The following is a 17247-nucleotide window of genomic DNA, read 5'->3' as shown; positions in this document are numbered from 1 at the left end:
TGGAGAAAACCGGTAGGTACCACCTTAACCAAGTAACCGGTTAACCTCACCCAGGATTGGAACAAATAAACATAATGGGCCTTGCAAACGATGCACTGGGGAAACATAACATTCTGTGCCCCGCCTGGCCGAAAAGAAAAAGGTACAAGATAAAAAGCATAACCTAATTTTTTTTAATCTAACTCTAGTCATCAGGGAAAAAACCGATGAGCCCAAATTGAGGAACATTTAACAAAACAAAATAAATAGTTTAGATTCTGCCAAAATGTTAATATCACGTAACCAGTACACAAAGGAACTGTTTCAGATTAAAAAAACTAAAGAGATATAACAGCTAAATAGAACACATGATGCTGGATTGGATCCTGAATGGAATGTGGGGGTTTTGGTTTGTTTGTTTTTATTTATTTTTTGCTTAAAGAACATTAGTGGGAAAATTGGTGAAATTTGAATAAACTCTGAGATGAGATAATAATATTATTATCTATTTCCCTAAGTAATTATGATAACTGCACTCTGGTTATCTAAGACAATGTTCCTGTTCTAAGTAAGAACAAAATGAAGTGTTTAGGGCTAAAGGGGTATGTTGTATGTAACTTGCTTTTTGACAGTTCAGGAGAAAACATAAACAGTCTAGGAATAATAAAGCAAACATAGTTAAGTGGTGATATTTAGGAAATATAGACAACTGGTATTATTTATCTAGTTCTTCTGTAAGTCAGAAAATATTTCTAAATAAAAAGTTAAATGTAGACAAAAATTAAAATAAAACCTTGTTCTGAGGATTAAATGAGTTAATGCTTACAAAGGATTTAGAATACAGGCCTTAAAATATTAATGATTAGATGTAATTATTATTATCATAGAATTAAGAAGTGGCAGGGCTACCTCAATCTGGCCTATAAACCTGTATCCTTAATCCCCTCATCCCTGTACTTCATCATTCAGAGTCTAGAGAAACCCAGTGAGATAATGGATAGAAAAGTCTTTACATAAACTGTGAAGTGCTGTGGTTTGGTGAATGTCTAAGCATGGGTATGAGCTCAGATTCTTGTGTACAGCTATCTGATGACCTTTGTGTCCATTGCTGATGAGGTTCTTTGGATTCAGAAAGCTCAAATAACAGCACTAAAGGGACAAAGTCAGAACTAAAACCCAGAGGTCCCAACTTCCAGTTCTGTCTTTTTAATATTGGGTAGTGGGCTGCAAGGAGAAGTTAGGAAAGGATAATTTCTCTCACACCCTGACATGTTTTTCTACTGTTCTGTCTGGTAGAGCTCATTGCCCGCTGAGATCAGGTGGTGGTCCCAGGACTCCGCCTCTGAGCCCAGCCTCTATTTCTGGACCGGAGCCCACAGAAGAGCACAGGTGTCAGCAAGCCTAAACGCAACCAACTGCATTTCAGTGTTATCTTTCCTACTGCAGATACTGAAAATGGCATCATTCCTTTATCTGATGCCGAAAAATAATGTTTTTCTCTCCACCTGAAAATACTGACAGAAGGGTAGAGGAAGCTCCTACTGGCCAAGGATTTTGGCCCCTTCATGTATCCAAATATCTGAAACATTTTTTTCTAATGGTGGTCTATTTCCTTATGAACATTTCCAAAGACAAAGTGAATTACTTTTTTTTTTTTTTAAATCTATGGATTGGCTAGGAAACAAATGTTCCAGTCTTAGCAGTGGATAACGTGCTCCAAAAAGCAAGAATCTGAAGTTCGTTTTTTTATACTGATCAGCCACATGAAAATTTGTTTCACTGATTAAGTAGGAAGAGCCCAGATATAGATGATTTTCCTTTCTGGGGTACTAACTTCCCAAGCAAGGGAAGAAGTCAATGTGTTTTTTGCAATGCTACGGATGGAAAATCTCAGGTAGATCTGAAAATGAAGATACCATTTTGAGAATATGGTCCTAAAAATTTCTATCGGTGACACTTTTCTCATCTGTAAAACAATCTATAGGTTTATTATAAAATTTGAGTAGCATAATAAGTGATAGAACAATATATTTCTATGAACAATAGTTAAGTGAAACAAAATAGCCCAGATGCAGCAATGGTGGAGTTAGAAATATTTACTTTTCATCCCTGCCCCACCTGAATGCTTCTCAGCTGAGTAACTGAGCTTCCTGATTTGGCTGACTGTTCATGATGTGCTTCAAGTTCCTGAAATGGGAAAGAATTGTCCCTGTGAAAGCTCAGCTGGCTAATTAACAGTGGGTAAGAAAAGGAGAATTGAGGAGCCCTGGCTTTAAAAAAAGAAAGAAAGAAAATTCATGTCATTATGAGCAAATGGATAACCTCAAGTGGATTTCTGAATGCCGCCTATCTGTAGCAGTAAGTTTATTCTGTTTTGTTGTTATTGATGATTTTTTAAGGAAAATAACAGTATAGTGCCAGAGGAGCTCAGGAATTCCTCACAAATCTATAGACCAATAAAAAATTAAATAATCTGCCCCGGTGTCTCTGAGCAATTAAACCAAAGGGTGCCACAATGTTTTACTTACTATTACACTTTGACAGAAGCGATCATCAGCATATAGCTTTTTGTATATAAACTGGCTTTGTGGTTTCGTTGGGAAGCAATAGATTTAAGTCAGTTTAGTGACTGTGTATTTACTGCCTCAATCATAAGTAATGAACTCAATCCACTTAAAGTTTTACAACAGTAATTTGCGTATTTGCCTTAAGATGGTAGTTTTTCTACTTCTATAAAGTTGACTGTTATTTGGGCACTTTTATTTAACTCATTAAAATTTCTTTAAGACATCAACTTTGGCAGTATTTATGCAAAAAGGACAGTAAGTGTATAAAATACATATACACTATAAAAAGTGTATAATTTTTTCTGTTTCACGGTGGTGTTTTAATAATGGCTACTGTCATTTATTAATTACTACAATTCATTAGGTATCACATTTCAGGAACTGAGGGAGACACTTTTAACACAGGAGCTCTACTTCTTACAACAAACCTTGAAGGTTAGGCACTTTTTTTTTTTTTTTTTTTTTTGGTGACGGAGTCTCTTTCTGTGCCCAGGCTGGAGTGCAGTGGCCCAGTCTGGGCTCACTGCAATCTCCTGCTTCAGCCTCCCCAGTAGCTGGGACTACAGGTGCGCACCACCACATCCGGCTAATTTTTGTATTTTTAGTAGAGAAAGGGTTTCATCACGATGGCCACGCTGGTCTGGAACTCCTGATCTCGTGATCCACTAGCCTTGGACTCCCAGAGTAGTGGGATTACAGGCGTAAGCCACCGCGCCCTGCCAAAGGTAGGTATTATTATGTCCATTATGCAGAAGAGAAACAGAAGCCCACAGACTTTGCAACCCTGTCTGTGCCCCTCTGCTATTAAGAGGGTGAGTCTTTCTGCAGGATTTCCTGTTTGTTTTGTCACTTTTAACCACACTGTATGTATTTCACATTTATAAAATATACTTTTAAAAAAATCTCTGTAACACATTGCCCATTCAGGCAGTTCCGCAGAATTCCAAGTGTCAAACACAATTAATACAATTGGGGAAATACTGACTAAGCGTTTTCGGCCCACCCTTTTGTTTGAGCACAGTGCACTATACCCACTCGGTTTTAGTTTCATTCCCGCGTTGTTTTACATTTCTGTAAATTCTTTGAGGGAGTTTGGGCGCCCACTGTCTAGCTCAGAGTTCCAGGCTTAAGGTAGGCACTGACTGCTGAATGAATTGGGTAGCTAGTTAATTGCTTCCTCCTCCAAAAAAAGCCTAAATTACTTAAATTAACGTACTTGTGGGTTTTTAAGTAATACATTTAATCGAAGATCTCTATCTCCAAAACGTGCATCCCTGTAGCGACTGAGGGTGTGGGTGGTGTGATGGGTGACTAACCAGTCCCACTGAGATGGGCCCAACCTTAAAAATATTACCCATCTACCTGGGATTCCCCTACACCTGAACAGCTCTTTGGGTTAGCGAGAGAACCAGCGGGGTGGAGCACCCAATGCCACGAGCGCGCGCGGAGGGCCACGTTGAAGTTCAGAGGAGTATTTACCAGCAAACAAAGAGCGGCGCGGTTCGGGGTCCTGGGATCAGCTGCCGCCGCCTCGAGAAAACGCAAGGGCCACGGTGAAAGTGGACATTCCGCATGCTACCAGATAGATACTCGATCTGCGCCTCCCCGCGGCCCCGCCCGCAGGCTCCAGCTGCCAGCTGCCAGGCCCGCAGCCGCCCACTAGCTCCCGAGGCCGCTTCACCACGTGTCCTGCCGGCCTCTACCCCAAGAACTTTCCGTCCCTCTTGGAGCTGGGGACCTGCAGTGGGGAGGGGCAGGCAGGTGGGGGTCTCCAGGGAGCACCGTCTCCGGACTTGGCGAGTTACCCTTCCCAAATGGAAGGTGTCCCGCAAATGGAAGGTGGCCCACTCCCAAGCCCATCCCAGATCTTTAGAGTAGCTCCGGAAGCAAGGGCCAGGCGGCAGCGCGGAGCCTGGCGGAGCGAGAGGAACAAAGGGAGAGAGCGAGCCGGGAAGGATGCTGCGCTCCCCTGCGCCCCACCCAGCAAGCCGCCAAGCGCGCAGGTAGCTTGGCCTTCGGCGGTGTAGAAGGGAGGTGTTGGAGCGGGTACACAAAGACTCACTTCCGCCGGGCCAGGCGCCCGGACTCCCTCCCCGCCGCCCACAGTCTGTGCGCATTCCAGCATCCCTGCTGCCGCCCGGGACCCGAGTGCCCCTGGGGTGCCAGGCGAGGTGCCAGGCGGGTACTGTGCTGGTAACCCTCGGAAGAACTAGGGCTGGATAGAGGCGGCGGCCGGGGAGAAACACGCCTTTTTAGGCAGCCGCGCTGCCCCGCACCGCCCCACGCAGCCCAAGTCTGCAATCACTCTCCGCGAGAAGCAGGGATCGGCGCGCAGCCTGGGAGCGCCCCGCCTGCGCTCGCCGGCTGGCCGAGCTGCCGGGTCGGGGGCGCGGGGAGGGGGCAGCTCAACTTCTCAGTGCCCAGCTCCCGCCCGCTAGGTGAATCTGGAGCCGGGAGAATGATAGGGATGGCGGAGAGGGAGGGGGCTCTGGGGCGAGCGTAGGGGGAGAGCGGAGCTCGGGGGCGGGGCGCGGCGCAGCCTCCGTGCGGGGGCCGGGAGCCGCCGCCTAGCCCCGGGGCTCGGGGCCGCGGTCCCTCCAAACGCTGGAGCCGCCGCCGCGCTGCCCGAAACAATGAGGCGCGCGGCTCGGGGCTGAGCGCAGCCCCCTGCTGCCTTTGAGGCCGAGCCACCCGCTGCGCCCCGCCGCCCGCGCTAGCAGCTGCCGCCAGCGCGGAGCTGCGCTGGCCCCGGGGAGGTGATCCCGCAGGCCGCCCGGGACGCGAACGCGGGCCAGCTCCAAGACCCCCACCGTGGCAGAAGGAGGACTCGAGCCCGCGGCAGGACGACTCCAGCCGCTTGCTCGCCCGCCTTCTGCAGCCCCCAAGTTCCGCGGCGTGCGTCGGTAGCTCCCGGGCCCCGGGTCCCAGCTCTAGCGGGAGTCAGTGTGAGTGTGGGAGCGCGTGGCGCGCGCACCCGAGAGGCTCCGGGGGAATAAAATGTGACACGCACGCCTCTGAGTTCAGTGCCGCGCGGCCAGGGGGAGCGCCGAGCCCCGCGGTGTCGTGCGCTTCGAGGCGCGGCGTGGAGAGAAGGCTGGTAAGGGAGGGCAGAGGGTAAGGGTGGGTGACGCCTTCCTCGGTGGCGCTGCAGCCTGCGCGCTGCTCTGTCGGAGTTACACTCCTCGATAAGTGGCCAGACTCGCGTGTGGGGAATGTTGAAGGTGGTTTGGGGAGAAGCAGGAAATTCTGGAGAAGCGAACGGGAGGACACAGTTGTGCCCCTACTTCTCAGTAATGGTGCTCTTTTAATTTGGCTCCTAGAGTGAAGATTTTTGTCTTTCTTCAGCCAATCCCCGTACAAAACTGCACTTCTTAAAGGTTAAAGTGTGTTCTATTGATTTCTGGTTCTCTGTGGGTATAATGTTTGAGGTAGTAGGGATCTTTAGAATCCTAAATAACCGAATCTTAATTCTTACGCAGTTGGCAGGCGTCAAACTCCGCTGTTGGGTTTACTTTCCGCGGTGTGCAGAGTGGGTATTTGATGCATTCTTTTGAGTAGAGAGTGTGATGTCCATCTCATTTCGGATTTGCTGGTGCTGTGCTGGGGGACAGAGTGAAGTTAAACTCAAGGCTCCCGAAAGTGCTGCCTTCCAAAGAGCTGGATAGCTGTGTTTGGAGAAGCTGTGCTTTCCAGGAATTTAAATGAGAGTTTTTGTGATTGCCTTCCAGGTCTCTCCTCCTAGTACCATATTTGTTTTGTCAGGCTGAACTTTCAAAGCTGTTTTGTAATCTGAGAAGCACTTTAGGGGGGAATGTAATGCTTGGCTGGATTTTTGTGAACTTATTTTCATTGGACATGCGGAAAATTTGGCGAGAGGCAAACCATATTTGGTTGAAATCATTGTCTTTTGCGCCACTGCCGTTCTGACCATGAAGGGGCATGCTGGCCCTTGTCGCCGCGGACTGTCTGCTTGGGTGAGGGGATCTTTGGTGGGTGGGTTGCGGCACATTTTGTATTTAGAGAATTTTTGGCACACTTGAAAAACCCCACTCTGGTTACTTTGATGCTTCAATTTTTGAAATTCTGATCAACATTTTTTGCCAATTTGAAATATAATTTATGGAAGAATTCTAATAAAGTGAAGTGCTCTATATATATGATATATATGATGTATATGTGTATATACATACACATCATGTATGAATGTAAGTACACACATCATATGAGTATTCGTGTGTGTGTATATATATATATCATCCTGTTGCTGCAAATTTAGAGTTAAAATTTCTTTTAAAAGGAAAAATGATGTGTGGCCTGGAGCCTATTTTTACCACTGCCCTTCCCCCATTATTTTTCTGGAACTCACAACCAAAATTTTTATAGCATTAGAAGAAACTGTTGGCAAAGGTGAATGGGTATTGTGCTCAAAACTGATGAAATCCTAAAATAATTAGGTGAAGTGCCTTGAATTTTACAGCAACGTTAAAAAGGCACTCAGACTTGTTGGAATTCTCGATCCAATTCTTATTGCAGTAGGTATAAATTGTAGCATCTTACCTTTTTGCTTGGTGCTGTGAAAGCTTCTGGAGTTTTGAGCCAAATCTCTTGCAGAGATTGTGATAGGAGTCTCCGCTCTATGTGGAGTACTGAGCTCCATAGTCTAGAGAGGCAGTAAATGGGTACTCCTGGAAAGAGTGAGGTCAGAGCAAGGACCAACATTTGTTGAGTTTGCTATGTGGTGCACATGATCTAGGACACAAGATAAAAAATTGAGGATATTTAGACTAGAGGATTCAAGGTTGAGATCATCTAACATTTGAAAATATGTGAATGATTTATTATGCAGAAGAGGGTAATCATCTGTGTTGGGTTTCTGATGAGGATAATTAAGAGGGAAAGGGCTTATTCTGTGGGATGAAGACTTAAGTTGAGTCTAGGGAGTTGTGGCTAATCCAGCCAGCAAAGATTGGTTAAATAGTGAAGGGACTGCTGAAAATATTCCTGCATGTGCTTGTTACTGGAAGGTTCCCCCCGCCCGGGAATTTCTCCTCTTTCTGAGACAGTTTTAAGTGTGTGAGGCTCTGGTCTATTGCTTATTCTGATACTGACTGAAATTTTATCCTCCAGGTTTAGAATTTATCCAAGCATTTCTCAAGTGCTTAGCTCTTTTCTGAAATGACAAACTCATTTCTAGGTTTCTGCAGCTCCTGCTTAGGTGAATACATGATAGATTCCTTTCCAAAAACTTGGAGATATTTGTCCTCTGGGAAGCTCTTAATTAATTTGCAGATTTGCTACCTCATTGGTGAAACTTTGAATAAAAATATCTTATGAATGATAATAATGACAGTCTTTGTTAATGCATTTGCTCTTTAAGCATATTGCGTTATTACTGATCGATTGAGTTTTTACCTCTCCTAGATTTTCTGTAGTATCATCCTAAATTTTAATTGCTTAAATTAAATTAAGTACTTAATTTAACATGCATAAATGTCTAAGGGAATCAGATAGTACCCTCCTGGTAGGTGTATGTTAAGTTTTGATTTTTTTAAGCATTGAAAGCTGAAAGCCCATCCCCGGCAAAAAAAAAACCTATATGGGATGAAATTCCCAAATGACTATAAAAGTAATAATTGCATGTAATTAGATACTAATTTTGGAAAATGGAAGGGAAACGCAGGTGCACATTTGCACAGAAATTTTCAGTGTTCTTACACCAATTGTGGATATCAATGCCAAGGACTGAATGGGCTGTAGATGACCAGTGTCAGTTACCACACTTTCAGTTTAATATAGCTGCTATTTTTCTGAAAGCTCTCCTTCCAACTTTTGACAAATTTGTTTATAAATGTTATTAAGTACACAGTGCAAAGACATCAGTGTTAGAGAAACACGGATTTATTACGCCTCTTCCAAAATTTGAAATTTACCCTTACTTGATCCAAGCCACCTCCCACCCCTCCCATTGAATTGATGGGGGAACATTTGCAATTCAAAATACTTGAAATCTACCTAGTCCACAGGTGAAATACATTTAAAGGGGATGAGGTATGACCTGGGTAGTCCTAAGGCTTTGTAGGAGTTGGTCTGGTCCAGCCCCAGCATTGGTCCTAGCTCTGGTAAAAGCAGGGTCCCAGCAGTTGTGGGACTATTTTCTTCACTTGGCCACCTGCAGCTTCCTGATTATCCCACAGTACCATGCGCCTACTGGTGTTTTGGGGGAATTGTTCTGTGCATGGAAAGGACATCAGAGGCCTGCTGCCCACTGTAGGGAACTTACATCTGGACAGAACTGTTCTGTTCCCTCCTGGCTTCTGCTGCCCTCTGTGGTCTTGTCTAGGGAAGAAGTCCAAATTGAAGGCATGCAGTGGCTTTACAAAGCTAGAGGGATGTGAAGGCTGGGTTTGCAGTTTTGCACTGGACTTGCTTAGAGAGCCAGGAAGCTATCGGGTGGTGGTCTTGAAGCGACCAGCACTGGAGAAAGACAGCTTTATCAGAGCTCCGTTTCCAGGGCTGGAAAAGGAAGGCTTAGATTAAACCCTTTCCAACATGTCTTCTGGTGTGAGAGTCCACAAAACTCATCATTGTAAGTTCTGGCATACTTAACAGCTAACTGCTGTGCAGCCCCAGGAGACAATCGCAATTCAAGAATATTAATAGTAGCTAATTGGCACTTACGATGTACCACATCCTGCCATTTGCTTTGCACAGATTATCATCATTATGCCCATTTTATAGGTGAGAAGACTGAACCTCAGAAAGGTAAAGCGCCTTGGCAGAGCTGGGATTTGAACCTGTTTATGGGTGTCCCAGACCCATGCTATTAGACTGAGATCCACTCAACAGAGGAAAACAAGAATGACAACTCCCATCATTGTGTGGGGCCAGAGACCAACAATGACTATAAGCTTTCATGTTCTCAAACCAGGCTGAGCCTGCTGGATGGGGAAGATTGTCCATGATAGAAGAGGATTTCAGGGAGCTCATGTATACAGAAAGTATGTGTTCATCAGAACCTGGAAGCAGAAAAAGGTTTAAGCTGCAACTTAAAAATGGGCCATGAAATGTGGAATATCCAGGCAGTCAATATTAGAATGAAATTTGGGCTGATATGAAGCATGTCATATCAAGTAAAATTTCCAAGGAAAAATTTAGGCTAAGATTTAAGAAAATGATTCATCTGTTTTGAGTTACTGGGTTGGTGAAGAGAGCAAGCTCAGAAAGTAGTCTCCTGAGACATTTAGAAATACATTGGCTAAAGCATTAGAGAACAAGAAAAATCCTGCAATATCTTGATTGTAAGCCTTTGTTTTCAGAAGTTTATAATTCACACATTAAGTTCTACTCTGGGCTGCTTCTACTGTTTGAGCCCGAGAGAAAAATGCTTTATTAAATTTAAAACAATTGGTTTTCCATGTTCAAATTACACAAATTTTTCAAGTAGAGGTTCTTGCATGTTGGTAATTGTGGTTTCTAAAATGACTTAGCTGTAAATTAAATATGGGAAAGGGTAAGTCTCTTAGATAACCCAATAGCTTTCATTATTTAGAAGTAAAATGTAAAAGTAGCTTCTTTGAAAGTATAGTGATGACTTCTCTGAAATGTAAATATAATATTATGTGCTAAAAACCTGTAATTGTATGACTGACCACAAATGGGTGGAAAAAAGTACAATTAATATAGGATTTGTTTTCTAAATGATAGAGCTAACCCAGTTACAAAATGGAACTGTACATGTAGGATTAAATGAATGAATTTGTTTTTACTGTTAGAAGAGGAATCTTGCTATGTAAATTATATTTTAAAATTAGGGAAAGTATACCCCATTAGAAATCTTGTAGGGCCTGGTGCAGTGCCTATAATCCCAGCGCTTTGGGAGGATGACACAGGCAATTGGTTGAGCCCAGGAGTTTAAGACTAGTCTGGGCAACATAGCAAGACCCCCATATCTACAAAAATTTTTTTGAAAAAATTAGCTGGATGTAGGGGATGCACCTGTAGTCCCAGCTACTCAGGAGGCTGAGTTGGGAGAATCACCTGAGCCCTGGAGTTTGAGGCCGCAGTGAGCCATCATCACACCACTGCACTCCAGCCTGGGTAACAAGTGAGACCCTATCTCAAAAAATAAAGAAATAAATAAAATTTCAGATGAAAAAGAGGACTCTTTAAAAAGAACACATACACATGCAGACACACTCACACACTCACAAGTAAGCACCAGAGGAATAAATTCCTGCATTATGTATTGTTACATCAGTAATCAGGAGTGGGAACTTGAATTAGGATACTTGAGCATCATTTGTTGGGATTCATGGCTGTTGCCTAACAAAATTAGGACAAGAGCCTAGCCCTTCCGACTGAAAGAACATTCTTTTTCCTATTTGACTTATCTCTGAGAAAATTTTATGTTCCAGATTACATGTGGCTTGTGAGAAGCCAACCAACATGTTCAGGGTTTAAACTTTCTCTTAGTTTATTATAAATAGGATACATATGGAAAACATACGTTTACTTTGATGTATACATATATGTGAGTGTGCATGTTTTAAATGTTCTTTGTGACGACAGCAGACGTGCTCAGGGTTCCTGGGTCCCTTTGGTGATGTGCAGAATGTATTTGACTGTTGAGAATAACTTTTGAGATTGGCTTCTCAGGCAGGTCCTCTGGGGACCCTGGCACCAGGCTGATGACTGGAATCCTACATATTGGTTAGCTGTTCTCTGTAATGAGAGGCTAAGCCACTTGAGATGTTTTAGGTCATACTGAAGTTCACCAAATACTATAGGTGATTCAATCTGTTTTCTAGAGAGTGGATGACTATTTGGAATTGCCCTGCATTATATCATCTTCTAATCACTATAGACATTAGGCAAAATAATTAAGACCATAAACCTAAGAGTTATTTTTTTAAAAAAACTGTATGCTCTAGTTTCTAAGGCAAGTTTTAAGTGATTTATGAATAAATAGGAAATAGACAAATGTAATATGATTTCTTTTTTAAAAATGTCAATATGTGTATAGATATTTATATAATGTATATATTGGCCTATAATTTCTATTGTTTAAAGGGCAGCTTACCCCCTCCCAGTGACAGTGTAGTTAAAAAACATTCTTCTGCCTGATGTTCAAAATTAGTAGTTGGGAGAGTTGAACTAATTAAGTAATTGTCCTGACTCAATACTTGGTGTGTTAGAATAACATTCATGGGGTGCCATTATTATTTCATTAACTATTTGAGGCAGGAGAGTTTCCAAAGTTGACTTGATAGTAGTAGGAAAATGTCTGGAAGGTATGGCTTTAAGATAATGTGATTGTGTCCATAAGTTAAATCTAAACATTTGTTACTTGCCTCTCTCTACACTTTGCACCACAGAATTAAAACACATCATGCTGTATTCTCATCATACCCTAGTAATATCCACATATCACTATTGGATACATACACAGAAAAGACAGGGTTAATTTTTTCATTTGGCATTTTTCCAATATTTTCTCATGACAGTTAAGCACAGTATTAGATGTAGAACCAGAAGTGGGTAAAAGGAAAGCTTTAGACTGTATTACACAATGTGCTTCTTAAGGGGTAATGGGAAGGACTCCTGGCCTAAGGAACCTCTGTTGTTTCTAGATGGTGTATATCTATCCCAATTATAATATGGAAGCCCCAGATAAAATTAAACAAGCTCACCTTACCACAAATGTCCATGTCGATCCCTGTTTTTCAGTTGCCCAAATTAGATGAATCTTGTTCTTACCACGCTGTGTTGAAAATGAGAGGTGAGTTTATAATATAGAAATATAGTTATCCCTCAGTATCCTTAGGGGATTGGGTCCGGTATTCTCTCTGGATACCCTAATCCACAGATGCTTAAGTACCTGATATAAAATGGCATGGTATCTTTGTCTAACCTAGGCAGATTCTCCTGTATATTTTAAATCAGTTGTTTGTAGATTATTTATAGTACCTAATACAATGTAAATGCTATCTAAACACTTATGCTGGCTTCGTTTCTTAATTGTTATTTGAGAGACAGAGGTCTTACTGTTCTCTCCAGGCTGGTCTTGAACTCCTGGACTCAAGCAATCCTCCCATCTCAGCCTCCCAAAGTGCTGGGATTACAGGCACATGTCTCCACGCTCGGCCTGGTTTTTGTCTTTTACAATCAGGGTCTCACTCTGTTGCCTAGGCTGGCTGCAATCGTGGTGCAATCATGCTCACTGCAGCCTCAACTTCTTGGCTCAAGCAATCCTTCCACCTCAGTCTCCTGAGTAACTTGGATTACAGGTGTGCACCACCACACCTGGCGACTTTTTAAAATGTTTTTATAGACATAGGGTCTACTGTGTTGCCCAGGCTGGTCTTGAACTTCTGGTCTCTAGCGATCCTCCCACCTCATCCCCACAAAGTGCTGGGACTATAGGCATGAGCCACTATGCCAGCCTACACTGTATGTTTATTGGCACTATTTTTATTGTTATTTATTTATTTATTTTTCCAAATATTTTTGAGTGATGGTGGGTGTCATCTGTGGATGTGGAACCTGTGCATGCAGAGGATTAACTGTAACTGGCATACAGATTTGGTTTGGGAATTACTGCGTGTATTCAGCACCTAAGCAATAGCCACTGAATGTTCAGGGTGGTGGGCACAACCTTCAGCCAGGCACAGGGTGCAGCCCTTCAGGTCCCTGCTCAACCCAGACAGTAAGACCTTGGTCACAAGACTGTTCCTTAGAACTGCCCCTCACTGAACTGAAAGGCATGCCCACATTGATTTGTTTGCTTCTCCTTCAAATAACATTCAAGTTTTGTGTGTGTGGAGAGGTTGTAGGGCATGGTACTATAGGAAGGTAGTCATGCGTGGTTTTGTTTATTTGTGATATATATATATATATATATATATATATATATATATAGTGGGTAGAAAATAAGTATTCATGAATGCAGTAAGGTATTTGAGCACTCCTCTTGTTTATTGTCTGTAGGTGCCAACCAAATATTTTTATAGAGATGCGGTTAAGCCCCTTGGCATGTTCAACTAGGTACTACGAAATAAAATTTTCTTCATTTGGTACTGACAGTCTCTAAGGTGGAGGAGAAATAGAGACTAAGTCACAGGCCCCATTGTCTGTGATGGTAGAATGGGATTTAGATAGTAAATTTTACGAAAAGAAGTTCACGGGTGCAGATATGTTCAGGTGCTTGGGTGAATGACGTTATTGCATACAACAAAAGGCCTGGAGCTCATAGGCCTTCCATCCTCATGTGCATATACATAGATATGCAATATTTTTATCCAGATTTACTTTCATGTGACATTGTCAGCTCCATGTAATCTCACATGTCGGATTTAATCAACTTCAAGTACAAAAGATTGAAGTGGAATATTGCCCCCAAACCACTTTCTGGGATCTAAGGCTTACAAGAAGCCAACTTGGCTATATCCCCAGCTTGAAAATCACAGAGGCCATAAGAGGATTTCCTAAACTTTCCAAAGGTGGTATTGTAGTCAGTAACCACTGGCCCATGGGATGCATTCCCCTCATAGTCTTCAAACCAGAAATGTCTAATGAACATTTCTGGATGATGTCGAATGGAATTTAGGAGGAAGAAAGGATACAAAGAAACATGTCATCTTTACTTTCCCCCACGTACCACTTTTTTTCTCTCTAAATAGACTCTTTGGAGTCCTGAACGTTTCTCTTCCTCATTTAGGCATGTCTTTCTCACCAATGTGCTTCTTGTATCCAGGTGCATACAGAGGAAGCTGTGGCGCCTGCTCCCTCCACGGTGCAGGTTTACTCTGGCTTTTACACAGTAACTCTACCTGTCTTGTTTTCTTCAGCTGTATACCTTAATCAGAAAGTTGCTAAGTGAAAAATTAATTATTAAATCTTTTGCCAGTGCCAGCTGTGCACAAAGCATTGTTTGATGAATTTTCATAAACCAAACACACCTTTGTAACCAGCACATCAAGAAGCAATTCTTACCAGCCCCACGGAAGCCTCCTGGTGCCCTCTTCTGGTTACTGTCCCCCAATGGGTGCTCCCTATTCTGATTTATAGCAGAGTAGATGAGTTTTGTGTCACCTGCTCACCAGCTTATACTTAAAAGTTTAAACAAAATAACTTTTAAACAATTTATCTTTTAAAAAAAATAATTAAGGTAAAGTTAACCAGGAATGAAGTATTGGTTGTGCTGTTACAATACAAAAGTTCAATATTTGTTCATCATTGAAACTTTCATGCTGTCTGAAGTTCATTTTGTTATTAACAACCCCAGGGTTGTTATAATATAAAAGCTTAGTTTTGCCATTTGTTCAGTGCTATAGATCTTTCTTCAGTTGACTACAGCCAGAAGACCAAAAGTAAATTTTAAAATGTAGTACAAGCCAGTACATTTTACTCTAAATCTTGAAGATGTATTTTAATATGTTCCAGTTTATTAAAAACAGTGCTGGACATATAACATTTATATGGAAAAAACACACTTTAAAAATGAAATTTGTGTTCAGGCATGGTGACTTGCACTTTTATTCTCAGCTTTCAGGAGGTTGAGGTGGGAGGATCTCTTGAGCCTAGAGGAGTTCAAGACTGCAGTGAGCTATGATCGCTCCAGTGCGCTTCAGCCTGGGGACAGAACGAGACCTTATCTATTTAAAAGAAGAAATTTACTGACTTAATTCAATTTTATTTGGCATTTAACTTGTAGCCTCTGAATTGTGAATTTGGAATAATTTAATATTGGAAGTAGACATTGATATTGAACCCTCAGCCCAAGGAATCTCTGTTATTTCTAGATGATATATATCTATCCCAATTATAATATGGAAGCTTATTAAATGAACAGTTCTAGAAGCTTTTCTACATAATATAATTAGATCTCTTAGGAGGTGTTTTAAAGCAACTAGCTCATCAGGGAAAGTTCATCAGGACATGGAAGATTAAAGTCATATAGATTCCTTGTAATTTTTGTTCTTATAGAGGAATTCTACATTGCAGTTTGGAAATAATAAATGTAAATATAAAAAGCCAGCCCAGGCCTGTCCCGTACCCCATCAGTTGCCGGTCCATACTTGGAGTGTGCTGACCAGCTTTGAGAGATGTGTCCATGGTACCAAAAACTTAAGTTCAAAGGAATATAAAGAAAAAGTAGAATGGGCTGGACGCGGTGGCTCACGCCTATAATCCCAGCACTTTGGGAGGATGAGATGACTGGATTGCCTGAGCTCAGAAGTTCAAGAACAGACTGGGCAACATAGTGAAATCTACTCTCTACCAAAAATACAAAAAATTAGCTGGGAGTGGTGGCGGCGCTTGCATGTGGTCCCAGCTACTCTGGAGGCTGAGGTTGGGGGATCGCTTCAGCCTGGGAGGTGGAGGTAGCAGTGAGTGGAGATCACACCCTGCACTCCAGGCTGGATGAACAACAGAGTGAGACCCCATTTAAAAAAGAAAAGAGAAAAAGTTAAATGATATCTTAAAATTGAGAAGAATGGAAGAGAATAAGAAATAGAAATGATTTCAAAAGTAAAAAAAGAGAACAGGCAGATTGCCTAATGAAGATCAGGTGTTCTCATATTATATTGTATAAATTCAGAATTTTCTTACAGCCAAAGAAGTTGGCTTAATCCAGAGCCAGATGCAAATGGTTCCATTTGGTGTGGAGCTGCGTATTTGGCAGCCAAAGCTGACATGGCATTAAGGTTCTAGTGATTTAGTGTCTGCTTCCTGAAGAGGAAGCTGTCTCTGCTACCTGCTGCTGCAGATGCTGGCTTGTCTACAACGTGCCCTTGGGCATGTGCTATTTAAGTGGCTTGAAAATATGTGATTGATTATGCTTCATGTGCTTGTCCAGAGTCTCTGCCCTTATGGAAACAGTGACATTTACAGTTTCTAGAGGGTGAAGTGTTTCTTGGGCTTCAGCATCCAGTGTTTATCTACTCTTTAAGGAAAACATTGAGTGGAAGCCATGCACTGCTCATGGCTAACAGAGTATTATATATTAGAATCCATTTTACAAATGTCTCCATCCACTCTTGCCCTCCTCCTGCACACCCATCCCTTTGCCGCTTTGGTCAAGAGTCCTCCTTCCAAACCTCAAGCTCAATCCTGTGCCATTCTCTCCTCCTTAGATGTCCCAGTCATCCTCCATTGCATACAGGACACTGTCTGCCGTTTTTAGAACATCACGTGCTTCTGGCTTAGGTCCAAGCTCATGGTCTCCACTTTTCTACTCCCCAGTCAGCCACAGCTACCTTCAGGATCTCTCCTTGACCAGATTATTAAGGACTTGGTTCTTTCTCTCTCCCACTGCCCACTTCCCAACCCGTAACTTACACTAACTCCCATTCATTTACCAGCAAGCCTTCCCTGACACACACACCTAACGTGAGTTAATGGTTCCTACCTGCACCACAGCATCAAGCCTCTGGTGTTACACTTGCTACTCTGTTATAATTGACTTTGCTCCCTTCCCACCCTTGCGAAACTGTGAGTTCCTTGCAGGCAGCCTCCAGAACTCTGTGTCCCAGCTGTCAAGCGTGTTGTGTGGTACTGAGCCCTGGAAACTTCATGAATCTATGTCAAATGGATGGATCTAGGAGTCCTATTAGATTGAAAGGATGGCTGTCTACTCTCTAATGTGATTTCTAAAAACAAAGGAGAGTGGGTGGGATTTTTCCCCCTCTTTCTTCAAGTA

General features: G+C 42.6%; 1 protein-coding gene across 6 annotated transcripts in view; it reads left to right on the top strand.

Moving 5' to 3' along the window:
• The first annotated feature begins 2285 nt into the window (after positions 1 to 2285).
• Positions 2286 to 17247, top strand: part of ST6GAL2 (ST6 beta-galactoside alpha-2,6-sialyltransferase 2) — an 86668-nt gene continuing 71706 nt past the window's right edge. Inside the window, exon 1 of one of the 6 annotated variants that reach the window (XM_012474297.2) lies at positions 2286 to 2337. The gene's annotated coding sequence lies outside the window, so the exon portion shown is untranslated. Of the gene's footprint in view, positions 2338 to 4477; positions 4550 to 5590; positions 5644 to 5685; positions 5930 to 6184; positions 6521 to 17247 lie in introns of those variants that run through there. The other 5 variants (XM_012474295.2, XM_012474298.2, XM_012474294.2 and 2 more) reach the window with 5 other exon arrangements.

The sequence above is a fragment of the Aotus nancymaae genome, unplaced genomic scaffold (assembly GCF_030222135.1).
Source record: "Aotus nancymaae isolate 86718 unplaced genomic scaffold, 86718_ANA_hifiasm-v0.15.2.pri h1tg000155l, whole genome shotgun sequence".
In the NCBI taxonomy this organism is placed as follows: domain Eukaryota; kingdom Metazoa; phylum Chordata; class Mammalia; order Primates; family Aotidae; genus Aotus; species Aotus nancymaae.
Note: the sequence above shows the minus strand (reverse complement) of the source record. Positions and strands in the feature narration are given on the sequence as shown.